This window comes from Periplaneta americana, chromosome 7, assembly GCF_040183065.1.
Source record: "Periplaneta americana isolate PAMFEO1 chromosome 7, P.americana_PAMFEO1_priV1, whole genome shotgun sequence".
Taxonomy (NCBI): Eukaryota; Metazoa; Arthropoda; class Insecta; order Blattodea; family Blattidae; genus Periplaneta; species Periplaneta americana.
Genome location: NC_091123.1, coordinates 62,681,110 through 62,699,785, shown reverse-complemented (window position 1 = coordinate 62,699,785; position 18,676 = coordinate 62,681,110). Strand labels below are relative to the sequence as shown.

General features: G+C 35.4%; 1 protein-coding gene across 1 annotated transcript in view; it reads right to left on the bottom strand.

The window, feature by feature from the left end:
* Positions 1–18,676, bottom strand: part of LOC138702769 (nucleolar protein dao-5-like) — a 966,798-nt gene that overhangs the window by 250,826 nt on the left and 697,296 nt on the right. The window contains exon 5 of the mRNA XM_069830070.1: positions 8,887–8,960. The gene's annotated coding sequence lies outside the window, so the exon portion shown is untranslated. The remainder of the gene's footprint in view (positions 1–8,886; positions 8,961–18,676) is intronic.

Below are 18,676 nucleotides of genomic sequence, written 5' to 3'. Positions count from 1 at the left end.
AGTCCTAGTTGATCACGAAGGTATTTGTCTGTCAGTCGTGATCTAAATTTTGTTTTTACTATTTTCATTGCTGAAAATAATTTTTCACAAACGTAAGGTGTAGCGAACATGGCTTCAACAGAGCAAGCGAAAGAACGAAGCTTCTGATATTTATTTTTTTTGCAAAGATTAGAAAAGTCAACATTTGTCAAGTCCTTACATCTAGCTTTCATTTAACATCATACTGTAAATCTGTGAGTTTAAATGGAAGATCTAACCGCATTATTCGTACATCTTCTGAAAAAAGATCGACGTACAGAGATGACGATAATAATAATAATAATAATAATAATAATAATAATAATAATAATAATAATAATAATAATAATAATAATAATAACACAACCTTTTAATGTTTCATGAGTAACATTTAGTCTAATGCCGTTTTATGCTATACAACCGTTTTCCTAGTAATACTTGTGAACAAATCATACTTTTAATATTCTCATATATTTGCAGCAAAAAATGCGTCCTCCTATCCTACTTGAAACTTCCGTTTTTGTAGAGGTACATGGTTTCGAGAGAGACACTGCGACGATACGCCACTCACAGGTCAGAGACAAATACAAATGGAACGGAGTTTGACTCCAGTGAGCGAGAGGGTGGGGGTTGGGGGAGGTAGGAAGCAAGAGAAATGCATAGCTATCATTGCGAGCTACAATGTGCTCGCGAGTCACATTTTCGCCAAGGCTGATATAGAATATTAAGATGGGGCAGTATTTATAAAACTAACCTCATTCCACTAGATTTATTACAGTGTTATACCATTCTAAAACTGAGTCAAATTCTCGCTATGAGCAATATCTCGGACACTAGATTAATCTCATAGTTGATACAGCACAATTAAATGACCCATTACAATGTTCCAAACTGCTTCAATTTACCTCTAATTCAGGTTATTACTGACACATCTATTATCAGGCTTCATGATACGCGCAAGAAAAGAACAAATGTTGCATAGCCTACATGTGAAGTCTGTTTAATGAAACATAGTAGTACTACTACTCAGCGATGTATGCAATGGAGAGCAAAAGTAACTGCCCACCCTTCCCCATTATCTCCTTGCTTTATTGTCTCATAAGTGATGCCTTATTGGCGTCACTTATATTCCGAATAAGTTTACTTAATACCGTGAGGGTGAACACTAATCATTTTTCCTCCATTACTAAATATGCTAGTGGATTATGGTGACTTTCTAGTTCGAAAATTGAATTTTCTTTTGCCAACTTAGCTTCGAATTTCGGTACTGAAAAATACTAAAACTGGTAGTGATTTTCTAACTGTTATGTTAGCAGCAATGACAGCAGTTGTCGGTAGTGCAAATTCTGAAAATTCAAATTATTCTCGATTTCTGAGCCGATTACTGGAAGATATTGAAATTTAAACATACTAATAATTAATTAATACCAGTATTAATATCAATACATAATAGTTATTTTCTGTGTAGCGTTGCTTTGTGGTTACAATTCAAGATTATAGTCAGGTAAGTGTAAATATAACATACGGTGTGATACATGCACTTGGGTAATCGACAGAATTGCCATTTCACATTTTAATTAATTTCTTTCGTGTTTAGATTTTTATTACAATAACGTCAAAGAGAGGAAATAGCATTGCAGTGACTCCTCCAAGAAAGAAAGCTTGTGCCATTCAGAGTACGCTTCAGAAATCTATAGTTCATATGTATAATGAACTGAAGAAAGAAGATAATGAAGAAGAAATTATGAGCACGGAGACAACAATTATAACTAGAAAAGCACAATTTTTAGGAGCATGTAGGCCTATTCTGAAGCATTCATTTCAAAGTGGCATTCGGTTTTCAGAGTTTGTACTAATCATTTCACGTGATCAAACAAAATACATTTTTAAGTTAAGTATCGTGAATCATAAACTGTTTAGTCAAAGCAATTAATTTCATGTTTCAGACAAAATACATTTAATATTAGATCATATTAAACTACTACCACTGCCACTATCACTCCACTATTATTATAGCACATGATATTGTGATTTTACCCTCTTTGGTGATATCTGGTATTAGTTGGCAACACTGAAGAGACGGCCAAATTAGCCTTTTAGAAACTGCTCTTACGTGATCCTTATTATAGATAATCCCAACCAGTTTTCGGACTATTGAATAAACATAGCAGTTTTGAGAGGTTTTATACGCATAATGGTATTTTATATAGTCCTAAAATAAGGTTTTTTCGATCTCCGTACTCCATTTGTGAGAACCAGAGTGCTGCATTGGAGTTAAATCGCTCGTTTGAACTCGGTCGAGTGTCGCACCCTCGAGTGAGATACGATCGGTCGTGATACGCTCGTAATAAATAGAAGCACAGTACAAGGTCATCTCGCCGACATGTCTTATCTTGTATGGAAGGCGACAGATAAGATACACATAATATGTTTTGCTCACACGGTAAAAATAAGGCTTTATTTTCTGCGTTTATGACAAACGTTTAATGAAACAGTCAATGGAACGTACCAAAACAGGAACATGAAGTTATAAATAAAATAGTATGAAAAACTTCGATATACAGTTATTATTGCTAATTAATAATTATTCAATATTTTATTTACCACATATATAATATGATAGGTCCATACATAGTGTTCCACCTATATACTGCGACAATGTAGAAACGTTTTACAAAATATTATTGATATAGCAGTAAATTAATAACAATATTAGTACAGAGATAACGTCACAGAAAATATAATAACACGAATAATCATGCTGCACAACTGTTACAGACGCAAGGATTGATACACTAATTATTAGAGATTATTATTATTATTATTATTATTATTATTATTATTATTATTATTATTATTACTAGAAAACTTGATATAGTTCTTGCATTATCGTGATTGTGTTCTCCGTTTATAATAATTACATTTAAATCCAATAACATCTATCAGATGTGGCAAAAACAAAATCACTCCTGTGTCGGAGGGGGGGGGGGGCGAAAATTACCTACAACATTTATATTACATTTTAAAGCAAGTTTTGTAGTTATACTATGGAGAGGTTAGTTACACACTGCAAAGTTTTGAAATGATAAACATCTAATCTATGATGTTACTACACAGTTCATCACTGTACAAAAGAATGAATGTCTAACGCTCGGCTTATATCGTTCGAGGATTTATCGCTCGTGACAATTTTACCCATCATGCATGTGCGCTACCTATCGGATTATGCTATGAACTAATTACTTGGCGCTCGAGCGAAAACGTCCGATGCAGACCTCTGGTGAGAACACAGGACATCAAACTGGGAACACAAGACATCAAACTGTTAAAATGACTAAGAAACATCACCGCCCACAGCAGGATTCGAACTCAATATTGTGACTTTCACGCAAGGTTACAGTCGAGTGTTTTAGCCACTAACAATTGCATAAGTTGTTAATTCTGTACACTTCACTCTTCTTTTAATAATCTCAAATTTCCTCTCCTAACATAAAATGAATATTACAGTAATTATTTAAAACACGAGAATCTCTCAAGAGCGCTCTCTTTCAAAGCTGAATTGAATGGGGAAGAAAAGAGGCGAACCGCGAATTTTTTTGTGAATGCAGTTACAATATCCTGTAACGGACCCGACGCACCCGCGCTTTAAGGACTCCAGACTACTTTTAATTAGCAATCAGCTTAAGAAATTCAATTAATTTCCACTTCCTACACAGAAGACGGACATAAAGTGAGGAAAACACTTCATCACACCAAACCGAGCGAACAACAGGTGGTTAATGAAAAATTTCCCATCTGAATAGAATCCAGGTACGTTGATACCGATAAAATGTCCCTAGCGCTGAGCGGTAGAGAGCGCTACAATTTGCAGCAGACCATTCCATTCCGGTTCGAAAACCGGCTATGTCTTATGTCCGATTCTATTAGGTAATGAAATGATAATGCCATCTATGTTAAATAGCAAGACATGTCGGAATTCGAGAGCAACCTTCATACAACATCTATTCAGTTTATAACCTCTTTGTACATTATCTTTTTTTGTTTAATTTATTTCTTTCGTTTCTATACATCCAATAATGTTCATATTTTTATCTATATGTGTATCTATCCATATCTCAATACATATCACCGTTCCCATATTTCGACCTTTATATCTTATACGAGCAGGGTGACAAGTTTTTAGTCCATCATACAAAGAATGATAGATAAGTTAGATTTGATTCACACGTATTTATCTGCAAATAGGCTACATTCTTTTGGCAAGATCCAGAAGTTTTGGACTCCTCAATTAAATAACATCCATAAACTATATATCAATAAGTATCCTCAATTAAAATTAAGAAGGTTCTCAATGAAACCATTACTTCCCTCTAGTAATGTGAGAAGGAACATTTCCCTAATCAAACTGTTGCTTTCCCCGTTCCCTTATTTAAGTGACGGTATTAGGTGACGATCGTTCGTGATTTTAGATGACGGTAAGATAGTTAGTGGATCTTAGATAAAGATAGTTCGTGGATCAAAGATAGTTCGTGAGTCAAAGATAGTTCCTGGATCTTAGGTACAGATAGTTCGAGGATATTAGGTAATAATAGTTCGTGGATCTTAGATAAAGATAGTTCGTGGATCAAAGATAGTTCGTGGATATTAGGTAATAATAGTTCGTGGATCTTAGATAAAGATAGTTCGTGGATCTTAGGTACAGATAGATCGAGGATATTAGGTAATAATAATTCGTGGATCTTAGATAAAGATAGTTCGTGGATCAAAGATAGTTCGTGGGTCAAAGATAGTTCGTGGATATTAGGTAATAACAGTTCGTGGATCTTAGGTACACATAGATAGAGGATATTAGGTAACAATAGTTCGTGGATCTTAGATAAAGATAGTTCGTGGATCAAAGATAGTTCGTGGATATTAGTTAATAATAGTTCGTGGATCTTAGATAAAGATAGTTTGTGGATCTTAGATAAAGATAGTTCGTGGGTCAAAGATAGTTCGTGAATCTTAGGTACAGATACTTCGTGGATATTAGGTAATAATAGTTCGTGAATCTTAGGTGAAGATAGTTCGTGGATCTTAGGTGAAGATAGTTCGTGGATCTTAGGTGAAGTCGGTTCTTGGAAAATTAGTTGGGGGGGTGATTCGTGGCTATTAGGTAAAGGTAGTTCGTGGCTATTAGCTAAAGGTGGTTCGTGGGTATTGAATCAAGGTGGTTCGTGAATATTAGATCAAGGTTGTTCATGAATATTAAATCCAGGTTGTTCATTGATTTTAGGTGATGATGCTACTTTGCATATATTAAATGGCGGTAGTTCGTGATTTTAGGTGAAGGTAGTTCGTACAGTAGATATTAGCTGACCACAGTTCGTAGATGTGACGGTCGTTGGTACAGTTGTTGGTAGATGTTAGCTAATGGTAGTTGGTAGATATTAGACCATAGTTAACTTATTTACAAATAGCTTTTAAGGAACTCGGAGGTTCACTGCCGCCCTCACATAAGCCCGCCATTGGTCCCCATCCTGTGCAAGATTAATCTAGTCTCTATAATCATATCCCACCTCCCTTAAATCCATTTTAATATTGTACTCCTATCTACGTCTCGGCCTCCCCAAAGGTCTTTTTCCCTCGGGTCTCCCAAGTAACACTCTATACGCATTTCTGGATTCGCCTATACATGCTACATGCCCTGCCCATCTCAAACGTCTGGATTTAATGTTTCTAATTATGTCAGGTGAAGAATACAATGCGTGCAGTTCTGCGTTCTGTAACTTTCTCCATTCTCCTGTAACTTCATCCCTCTTAACCCCAAATATTTTCCTAAGAACCTTATTCTCAAACACCCTTAATCTCTGTTCCTCTCTCAAAGTGAGAATCCAAGTTTCACAACCATACAGAACAATCGGCAATATAACTGTTCTATAAATTCTAACTTTCAGATTTTTTGACAGCAGACTTGTTGACAAAAGCTTCTCAACCGAATAATAACAAGCATTTCCTATATTTATTCTGAGTTTAATTTCCTCCCGAGTGTCATTTATATTTGTTACTTTTGCTCCCAGGTATTTGAATTTTTCCACCTCTTAGAAAAATAAATTTTCAATTTCTATATTTCCATTTCGTACAATATTCTGGTCACGAGACATAACCATATACTTTTTCCTTTCGGGATTTACTTCCAAACCTATCGCTTTACCTGCTTCAAGTAAAATTTCCGTGTTTTTCCTAATCGTTTCTGGATTTTCTCCTACGAACTACCGTCGCCTAATGTCTACGAAATACTGTCGCCTAATATCTACCAAATACCGTCGCCTGATAACTACAACTACCGTCGCTTAATACCTACCAACTACTATGGTCTGGTAGGAAAGTTCAGGATAACAGACAGGGTTTGTAATTGAACGGGTTACATCTGCTTCTTGTCTATGCGGATGACCTGAATATGTTAGACATTAGGCGATGGTAGTTCGTAGACATTAGGGGACGGTAGTTCGTACATATTAGGCGATAGTAGTTCGTAGATATTAGGCGATGGTAGTTCGTAGACATTAGGTAACTGTAGTCCGTAGATATTACTAACGGTAATTCGTAGATATTAGGTGAAGGCGGTTCATAGATAATACAGACCGATTATTTAGTCCTCACAGCTCGACGACGCGAAAGAGGAGATGTAATAGGTTTTAGTGGGAGAGCTCCGGAGTAGAGGTAAGGGCGAACGATCAGTAAAGGAATGCAGTAGAACTTCACTGTTTTAGAAACATACCGCTCTATCGCACGCATGACATCCAATCGCTCTGAAGGCAAGCGACTGACTAACCCAAACAGCCCTTGGCGTAACTAAATGGACTCGCCTGGCCCAGGCGCACATTGCCGGCGACTGTTAGGACTAAATAATCATACTGGAGGTGTAATTGGTTTGTGGAAATTAGATGAGGATAGTTCGTGGATGTTAAGTGACGGACAGTAGTTCATAGATGGACGGTAATTTGCGGATATTAAGTGATGAACGGTAGTTCGCCGATATTAAGTGACAGATGGCAGCTCGTAGATATTGAGTTTAGTTAGTAGATGTGGGTATAGTTACTGGATATGAAGGTAGTTCGTGGATATTATGCAAAGGTAGTTGAGAAATATTTAACAATAATAATAATAATAATAATAATAATAATAATAATAATAATAATAATAATCCGTGGCGCTACAGCCCGTGAAGGGCCTAGACCGACCAGCCGGCTGCTGGCCTCACAGTCTACATGCCGAAGCAGAGGTGGACGATCATCCAACCAGAATGGAGGTATCGTATGGTTAGCACGATGATCCCCCCAGCCGTTATAGCTAGTATTCGCAACCGGATTTCGCTACCTATCGTAGCTCCCCAAGTGCATCACGATGCTGGGTGGGCATCGGTCCCATACATTGGCCGAAAATTCATGAGAAAATTTCTTCCCGCATGAGGACTCGAACCAGAGCGCATTCCGTAATGCGAGTCCTAGGCAGGATGCTTTATACCACGACGCCACGGCGCGGGACAGTTGAGAAATATTAGGCGATGGTAATTCGTAATCTTAAATAATGGTACTTCGTGGATCTTAAATAATGGTACTTCGGGTACCACTTTGTATATTTATATTTATCGTAGTTTTATACAGGGACATCATTTTATTTTTACTAACATTTTTAATATTAATCTGGCTATACCTTTCTATTAACGATTGAAACAGGAAACACCGTTTGCTACCCCTTCCACGACTGGAGTTCGATGCTACTGGCGTAAAATACAAATCACTTTACTAGGTATAGGAGGGAAGAAAAGTAGTTCATCCAATTATGTAAACTAGGAAATATCACAATTTTTTAGTTTGATAATTTTCATTAGGCTTTTGTTTAATCAAAATACAGTACTGTATTACCACTTAGTGTTTTTACTCACCAACTGAGCTATCCATTCGGACGTATTAATTATGCAATGTATATTGTACTTTACAGCACATTAGCGTACACTATAGAGAATGAAGTTAAATTGAAAAGTAATCATAATATGGATATTTAAACACATTTTTTAAAATGGTGGCCGTTTATTTCGATACAGGCTTCAGTTCTTTTGTGCATATTATCACACTATAGACTATTGTACCTAATTCCAATTACCAGTTTCGTCCTTCGTACGAGTAGGCCTAACTCATGTTGAAATAATTCTACTCTATAACAGATTACGTACCTTACGTACTGTAAATTCAATTTTGACTTCTGCCCGATCCGAAAAGATAAAATTACTCAGAAATGCTATCTACTGTCCGTTCAAGTTGTTTTGTCGCAGGGTCGTAGAAAGGGGTGTGAATCACATGACAGTTAATTACTTAACGAGGCCCTTTTATTTCAGTTATTTTAAACACTTTTATAATATTACGTAGACGTCCAATTCCTAACAGAAATTAATGTATTCAGAAAAGAGCAAAAACAGCCCAGCTACTATACTTTACATTGGGGGAACAGAAGCAGGTGGGAAAAACCGGGATGCGACGTAGGCAAACGGACGACAGTACCTGTGCGAAAATATGATTCAATATTGAAAGCTCTTTCGTCACTGGAGAACGCGAACATATTTATGGAACGTGCTATACTCCTAACTCAGTACTGCTTACGCACCCTCGGCTCTGTGTCGTGAACAGTTGGAAGTTTACTAGTAGAAGGAGTGGGAGTGAAGTACATTCAAAAACTCAGGTATAATAAAAATTGAAGTAAAAATAAAATGATGTCCCTGTATAAACACATTTAATCGAAAAAAAATAGTTTAAATGACTGCAGTTAATGACGCACTTTCTACCGTTTACGTAAGTGAAATGTGATAATATTGTACTTTTATTCACTTACCCATTCTGGATACAACACGGACTAGATCCTGATGAGAACTCTGCTCACAGTTCCACTGTTATCCAACTGAACACCTGAAATTTCACATAAGAAATCCTGTTAACAAACATACAATATAATCCATCAGCTGTGATGAAAGACTGTTGTTAGTTCAGGTAATGAGAACATGTTACGGATGATTAACTCCTAATTGCTGAGATGACGCAGGCCAGGACAAAGCAATCAGTATGCTACATTCCACCCCAAGGGAGTATCGAACCCAAATCTTCCTACCGCAAAGCTGGCATGTTATGTGATGCTCAATATATGCGCCGCAGGCTCCGGAGTCGTCAGGTTCGAGACTAGTATTTCCTGTTTATGTCGTCCTGTACTATCTAATTCTCACAAATTCTCTCCCTTCTTCTTAATCCTCTACTTAACATTCCTCTTGCTTATTCAGAGAAAAGGAGGTAAATTATACAGGGTGATTCACAAGGATTTACCGCCACTTAGGGAGCTTATTTCCGAAGACATTCTGAGCAAAAAATGCCATATAAACATATGTCCTAATCTCAATATTTTCAGAGTTACACTAATTTAAAGTTTTTTTTTTTTTTTTTTTTTTTTTTTTTGTAAAATACCATTATTCTTTAGTTTTAAGGGTAAAAGAATATTACAGATAAAGATTGGACTATTCAGGAGTATTATTTCTTTAATTAGCTGGTATTTTGATGCTAAAAATATGTTATGAATTCCATAGTTGCTTCGCACATAATTTTTTAAATCATTTTAAACTACAAAATTACATTTTTCTTGCGCATTTATCACAATTGTTACAAATCACGCCACTCTTGTAAATTCTTCAACACTGTACACAAGGATGCATAATTAATCTCTAAAGAATCAAGTTCTTGAAGTCGTATAATTTGTAACAATTTGTATGGTAAGTGCGTAAGAATAATGTAATTTTTAGTTAAAAATTGACAAACAAAATCTGTACAAAGCAATTAACAATACATTTTTAGCTTCAGAAGACTGGAAAATTAAAGAAAAAATACTTCTGAATAGTTCATTCCCTATTTGTAATAATCTTTTATTCCTAAAACTAAAGAAAATGAGTATTTTACTAACAACTTCAAATTAGTGTAACTCTGAAAATATTGAGATTAGGACACATGTTTATATAATATTTTTTGCTCAGAATATCTTCAGAAATAAGCTCCGTAACTGGCGGTAAATCTTCGTGAATCACCCTGTATAGTGATAAGGTAGATACTTTGGAATGAGAAAGGCAGAAAAATAATATTGAAACTTTTACTTCAAAGTTAAATAAACAGTAAAACATACAAATGAAAGATACCACTCTACACTAGTCGTCGACATTTCTTAACTCGCTAGTCAACCCTTAACATACAGCAGGGTGGAGGGGTAAGGCATGATCTCTCTCCCCATAGTCACCACTTGTTCATTACAAGTTACATAGTGTTCATGTAAACAACAGAATCAGTTGTGGACTGGCTTGTTTTTCGACATAGTACGCAATCTGATAGCTGATTTCATAAAATAAGATGGGATGATTATCACAGATGACAGAATTCATAACTGCAATTATCTGGAAAATTTATAGGATATTTATGCAACTCTTCTCTTTCAGAGTACAAACGTTAATTGACAATTATCAAAATTAATAATTATCAAAATTGGGTAACAGGTTTGCCGTTTTTACAGATATATTGACAACACTTTAACAATTTAAATCACCGTTTGCATTCGGAATAATGAAAATGTTAATATGTCACAAACTCTTTCGTACCTACGTCTGGAAAACAAATTTTCAGAAAACATCTGACTTTCTATTAATTGTTTAATTTCATTCACAAAATACAAATTTTATAGGCTACAATTATAGATTATGTTACCTGTGGGAGCAGGACCAATGTCAACTGTGCCTTATTTCGACTGTTACTCAGAGCTAGACGAAAGCATTTTTATAGCTCGACAAACAGATTCTCGCTGTAGTGTGTAACGGAACTAAAGCTGCATCTACACATTCAATATTCCAATCGCGTATGCGTGCAATCTGGGAAGAAGATTGATACAATCAAGTTTAAAAGGTACGTTCAATTAAGATGCATGAAGATTGCGCCGTTTTGAACGTCGTCTTCACTGCGTAAATATATTAATTAATATTAAATAAAAATCTTGCATTCATCGCTTTAAAGTTGAAAGAAACGGTTAACCGTGTAGTTGCATCTTAATGTATTCATGATCATCAATTTACGGGGAAACAGTTGGCGACAACGATTAAACAAAAGAAGGACCATGCGATAAATTGATAGCGATAAATCTAGCTGCAAAAATTATCGCAAAGTGTGACTCTGATTGGTTGGAATTCAAAATTTAATTACACTTAATTGGTCGAAAATGGAATGACTTCATATAAACGAAATAGTCAGAAAAAAAAGTTTCCATTTTTCTTGTGTGCAGTCACTCTTGCAATCTCTTGAAAGGACTGAAAGTAGATTTTAATAACAAAGGATTTAATGATTTTGAAACCATGGAGATTGATTTCCAATTGCATGCAGATCCGTTTAGTGTGGATATAAAGAAGTAGAGGAGATATCTAGCCTACAAGCAGAAGTCGCAGAGCTATTAAATTGCATTTATGTGAAATGTCAATGTAAAGACTTGACAGGAGGAGATATTTTAAAAATGTCCTATTCTTAGATTATTTGCCTCCAATATAAAGCCTATTTTTTCTTACACATAATATACAGAGTGAACCAGAAGTAATGTCACTAATCTCATTGGGTTATAAGCTTACTTTGAGGTAGGCCTATTTCAAATAAACACGTTTAGGCCTAATACAATTTTGCTCGTTTTTGCTTCCTTTTCGAGATAAAATTTGCTTTATATAAAACATTTCATAGCATGTTTGGGAAAGACATTAATTTAATTACCAATATGCGTAGTCAATTTAAGAGAATTTGTCCTTTAAAAGTGTAGAGATTTGATCCGAACAAATGTAACATTTCGTTCTGTAAAGGAATTTTTAAATGTTACATTTATTGAGATAAAATTTATGCACATTTAAACGGGGGAAAAAAAAATAAAATTCTTTCAATCATTCATTATCATAATACACTGTTGTGTTAAATTTACTGAGCATATCGGGTATTAAATCAATGGCTTTCCCAAAACACGCTATGAAATATTTCATATAAAACAATTTTTTCTCGAAAAGAAAGCAAGGGCGAGCAAATTTGTAATAAACTTTTTTGTTTGAAATATCTCAAAGAATAACCCCTTGAAATTAATTACATTACTTGCGGTTCACTGTGTATATGCCAACATTTTTTTTTTTTTTCGAAATGCAGGTTGTAAAATCAAAGAGAATATTTTCGCGTATCTAATAGACAAACATCTCGTTGCTCAGTTAAAATTGGCAATATGCTCCATGCAGCTTGATTCCTAACTTTAAAGAATTAATTACACATCCATCATAATACTTCAATCCTTTTAACAGAAAAAAGAAACAAAATCAAAACTGAAAACGAAATTAACAAATATACACAGCAGAGGTCTGCATCGGACGTTTTCGCTCGAGTGCCAAGTAGTTCATAGCATAATCCGATAGGTAGCGCACATGCATTATGGGTAAAATTGTCGCGAGCGATAAGTCCTTGAACGGTATAGGCCGAGCGTTAGACATTCGTTCTTGTTACAGTGATGAACTGTGTAGTAACATCATAGATGTTCATCATTTCAAAACTTTGCAGTGTTTAACTAACCTCTAAATAGTACAACTACAAAACTTGCTTTAAAATGTAATAAAAATATTGTAGGTTCCCCCCCCCCCTCACACAGGAGTGATTCTGTTTTTGCCACATCTGATAGATGTTATTGGATGTAAATGTAATTATTATAAACGGAGAACACAATCACGATAATGCAAGAACCGCATCAAGTTTTCTAGTAATAATAATAATCTCTAATAATTATTAGTGTATCAATCTTTGCGTCTGTAACAGTTGTGCAGCATGATTATTCGTTTTATTATATTTTGTGACGTTATCTCTGTACTAATATTGTTATTAATCTACTGCTATATCAATCATATTTTGTAAAATTTTTCTACATTGTCGCAGTATATAGGCAGAACACTATCACATTATATATGTGGTCAATCAAATATTGAACAATTATTAATTAGCAATAATAACTATATATCAATGTTTATCATACTATTTTATTTAAAACTTCATGTTACTGTTTTGGTACATTCCATTAGCCTGTTCCATTAAACGTTTGTCATAAACGCAGAAAATAAAGCCTTATTTTTACCGTGTGAGCAAAACATATTATGTGTATCTTATCTGTCGCCTTCCATACAAGATAAGACATGTCGGTGAGATGACCTTGTACTGTGCTTCTATTTATTACGAGCGTATCACGACCGATCTTATCTCACTCGAGTGTGCGACATTCGTCCGAGTTCAAGCGAGCGATTTAACTCCAATGCAGCACTCTGATACACAGGCAAAACTTCACTGAACTTCTTCTTAGTTTGTGTATGTTTACTGTCCGTCTCTGCGCATTGAAAACTTGCAATAGTGAATGTGTTCCCCGCCCTCTCCTCTTATACATCGTCCTCCTATCTTCCCCCTTTGCTGTATTTTGCGGGCTGTATTTTATATGACGTCATCTTTGCCGACCACTGGTCTATCGAAAAAGATATAATGTACTAGCGAAAGAAACAATGACGTAAGAGACACAGAGAAAAATAAAAACAACAGTATTGGTTTCTACGAAGGCTGAGATAGACCTATACAACAGTACTGATAGTGGTGGTGGGAGTAGTAGTAGTAGATGCATTAGCAGCAATAACACTGGTAGTTTTGGTCCTATTAAAAATAACGGGTGTGCAATAGTAGTAGTAGTAGTAGTAGTAGTAGTAGTAGTAGTAGTAGTAGTAGTAGTAGTAGTAGTAGTAGTAGTAGTAGTAGCAATAGTAGTGGCAGTGAACATGACATTTCCAATTGTTTCTATAATTTTGAATCTTTTCAAAATATTGATGTAGTTTATAATTTTTTAAATACCTTCATACATCTTGTGATCTATCGAAGTATAGCCCGCAGTTTTCCTTAAAAATTTCATTCCTGTTGCAATCTCTTTTCATCTTGCTTCCTAATTGTCCAGATTTCGTTACCATAGTTATAACTGGAATTCAAAATTCAAATTCTGGTCGATTTATAAACTTTATTTGGTCGCAGAATTTGATTTAACATTCCTAATATCTTAGGAAATTTTGTAATTTCACCTAAAATAGCCTTTTCCCGTTCATACAAGTCGTAACCCAGGTAAATGAAAGACTTTACTTGTGCTAATATTTTATCTTCGACTAGAATCCTGGAATTTATTGACTCTTGACCTATGAAGTCCATAACTAGAAACCAGCACAATATGAAGAAAATTTTTCCAAATATTAAATTTATTTTTTCAAAATATGAAAATACGAAATAAATATTTCAATATTAAACCGCAGTATTTTCGTTCCTAAACCATTTGGAGCATGTTTACATCATTATTTATAAAATAAGCTTTTTAGAGATTAACAGTTTTGTCTGTTCAATATATTACAAATAAAGTACAATAAATCCGCATAATTAAACAGTTTGTTAGCATCATTAAATCCTTGCCTGAATGCAAGAATTAATTAACTACATTTTTTTACATTGAAGCGAAAAAAAATTTTTACATTCATTGGTTACAACACAATAGCAGTAACTTTTCTATATTTTCTGGCGAAAGATTACATCTTGTGATAATATTGTTTTGTGCTGTGAAAAAGCCATAAGTTGCAGTAAGAGCAGAAATGAAGTAGACGGAGTGGAATAGGTTGATTGTGTTTTAAAATGTTTTCTAGAAAACATCTCTATTGTCTCCTTATAATATCTGGAAAGTCCGGTTCAGTGACAGTTATAGAAATAGATATTATGATGAATGAATGGTTTCCCTAGCAACAAGTTTCTGTGTGGAAATTCTACCTTTCAAGGTCTAACAACAATAGCTGTAAATAAAAAAAAAAAAATCACGATCGTGCAAAAATCTATATTACGTTATGTGATTAAATGCACGGTTAATTAGAAAATTGAGTTGAAAATTTCAGCAGTCTGGCAAGATCGCCGCCTCTTTATTCTCGTAATACAGATGTAAGAGGTTAACGAACTTAGATCTGTCTGCCTTAGCGAACACTCCAATATCCCTATCTGGCTACAATGTTACAAGCTGGTCGCATCAGTTAGTGGCTTCAAATGAGTGGTTTTAAAATTAAATTTACACGAAAACTGTCCACGCTAATGAAATGCGACAGGAATAAATTATTTTTTATTATACCTGGTAAGGTTTAACTTGTCTCAGTAGCAATAAAATCAAGTCCCTTCAAATGAGGGTGGGGATTATAGGAGGGTTGTAAATTTTCAGAATTCCTTTCAAAACCTTGTTATTGTACAGGCTACCGGAACTCAGTTTCTTGAAAGACAAGCTCAGTGACGGAACTATACAGTACAAAGAGAGATATTTTGTTACTTTATTTTGCGCTACAGAATGTAACAACTAGTCCCTTACGCCACTGGCATCGCTTCACTTCCCCCATCGCAATAACAACACAGACGAGGTAAGACATATCTCCTTACTCTCTCTTTTCACAGTGAGACAAGATTCATCACCAAAGCTCGGAACTTGGGGACTTGTGTGTCGTGTGCATGAGTAAGGTTAAGGTACAGTACGATGTACACAAAGCTCACGCTGCAAGTGCTCAGGGACAGTCGTGTGTACTAAGAAAGTGGTCACATCGAATGATAGGAAGACGGATGGGGAAACTGTGTCATTTCGAAGCCAATGACATTCAGAGAATTACAGGAAAACGGTCTGTTTGAAGAATTAGAAAATACGTGTTATTCGAATGGGTATTATAGAAGTTTAAAAATACATTTTTTAAACTTTAGGTACAGAATTCGTCGAGGAATTCGGAGGAGGTACCGTATTTGTTTTCGAATGGAGAGTTTATATTTTGTAAGTTGTGCCACACATAAATTAGAGGCATTCATTGAAAGACATTGCAGTCCCTTGAATTAGTGGAAAATCTGTTCATAGCCATGGATCAAGTCGTAGAGGAGCCTGCCCTAATAGTGACACACAAATTGAAAATTATTTTCGAGAAAAATTTAGGATATAGGCCTACTTATTTTTCTCAGATACGAGATCAGCTAGCAAGTGCTGAAAATCGACCAGAAAACAGTGACAGTGAAAACATTCAATGTTTTAAGTTTGCTCTCGTCATTTCATATGATGTGGAAATAAATTTTTCTCGTTTCATATCATATGAAGAAGTTATGGGTTCGGAAATATTCGAATACACTGTAATAAAATGTACAGAGGAGAACAGTAAAGTTGATATATTTCTCATGTTTACTTTTATTACCCTGTATATATTATATGCTAAAAATTACGTGTTTAAACCTACCGTAATACTATCAATATGTTCTTCCATCAGACCTGACAGTACCTCCGTGCTGGAAGCGGGAGTTTGTTGATGTTGGAGTCCGGTCGCTTAACCACGTGTAAAGACACAAGTCCCCAAGTTCCGAGCTTTGTTCATCACACAGACTTTAGATTTTCTGTCGATATAGACAAAAATCATTATCCTACTCTCAATAGTTACCAAATAAAAAAGAGGATGTTAAACATTTGGAGAAAAAAAATCTGAGAAAACTAGGGACTTTCCACCAAAATGGTATTATACTTTCTTGTTACATACAGCATGAGCTATTCGCTCTGAAAATCTGCAGGATTATTTCACTTCCACCCTGTATACTAATGTGACATAAATACAAGAATACGGAAATGCGAATGCCCGTCTATCGTTACATCATCATGTGGGATATCTCGTTCCTTATTCACTGCTGTGAGAAAATACCTTTGTAAAAGGCAAGCCAGGCATTTTTATAATTGTCTCTCTCAAACTCAGCGTGTCATTTACACGGAATTGTTACTTGTGACAGTGTTTTGAAACGTTCTGTTTCCCGAGGACCGTAAAAGCTCCGCGCATGTTTCACAATCATCGCCCACAAGTAGAGCGTAGTGGTGGGGGAATAGACGGAAGAGTCTCTCTCTCTCTCTCTCTCTCTCTCTCTCTCTCTCTCTCTCTCTCTCTCTCTCCTGCCGCCGCCGCTGCTGCTGCACGAGTCACTCTCCGCTTCACGCAAGCAAATGCGTTCCTGGGCTGTGGAGTACACCAATTACATTTTCTGCCTTACATAACACAAATTCTATACGTGGCATATGCGTGGATTAATGCCTGGCATTGAAGACGCAAGGTCGGGTGTTTAAATCTTCCTCTATCATAGAGTTTTGCTATTAGGTTCACGCTTTCTGGAGACTTGACCTCATTAGAGATAAAATTGTGTTAGATAACATAGTAAGACGCTTGAAGTTACTTGCTTTATTGTTAAAGGTATGTAATTAAATTTCACATCATTACTGATTTATTGTTGATTAAAATATTATTTAATAAATGAGAAGTTAGGGGAGTCGATGGTCAATTTTGAAACTATTTTCGTATTTGACACAATACTTCTATTCGCACGCGCACGCTTGTGTGAGTAGTAATTTCATCACAGCTGTAGCAATTTATACTAAAAGAAAGATTTTGGAAGAATAATTCGGTGAACCACATTTTAAAAACAATATCTCCGAGTCATTAATTTACATAGAATTATACAGATTCAAAGGGATATAAATGCATTAATTTTAAGGACAGAAACCGTCTGTTACAAGTAACAAAATATCAAATGTCAGTTTGGTGTCTGAATAACGGTTTAGCCGAAAAAAAAAGTCTGAAGTTTGAATCCCACTTATGGTAAAACTATTGGGTATTGAGACGTTTGAGTGGTAAGATATCAACTCCGAGAACAAACCGAAAAAAATATTCCTTTGTCATTTATTCAAAAATGGCTTCGTTCGTGTAATAACGTACACAATTAACTGATTAAATTTTCGTCACACTGTTAATGGGTTTTTAATGCCACTTCTGATTTGCCAAGCAAGGAGATTTTTCAAAACAACTAAATGGTCAGGTGGACGCAGTGGCGTACGCATAATTTTACCAAGGGGAGGATGTTATTATTAAAATTGTTTAGAATTTACATTATCGATATTTTAAATTTTATGTATTATTATTATCATTATTATTATTATTATTATTATTATTATTATTATTATTATTATTATTATTACGGTACATTTATTATATCCTTACAAAATCTTTGAAACGTCATTTTTTTCACAGCCGACCAATTTTTAACAAGGAGCAAGTTGAATTTCATATTGTGTCGGCTTCATTTAATTACAAAGGTCGGTAGTAGGCAGTAGGTCTCCCTATAAACAGATATCATTGTTATAATTTGAACCTACCGCAGCACTAAGCACAGGAATTATATTGAACGAAGGGTAGGAGGACTATGTCTTATATCAATGTAGATTTTGTTACTCAGATAGAGAAAAATTAGGGAAGGAAAAACGATTATGGATTAAAAAATACTCAAATCTAAATATCATTTTCTTAAGTTCAAGGGGCGGTGGTTCAAAACCGGTAACCCCCCCCCCCTTGCGTACGGCCCTGGTCTGACGTCATTTAGCTCGGTATGGCATAGTTGCGCCCCGCGGTCAATTGGGAGGCCTAGGCATGGCATAATTGCGCCCCGAAGAAATCAGGTAGCAGATGGGACATGGCATAGTTGCGCCCCGAATA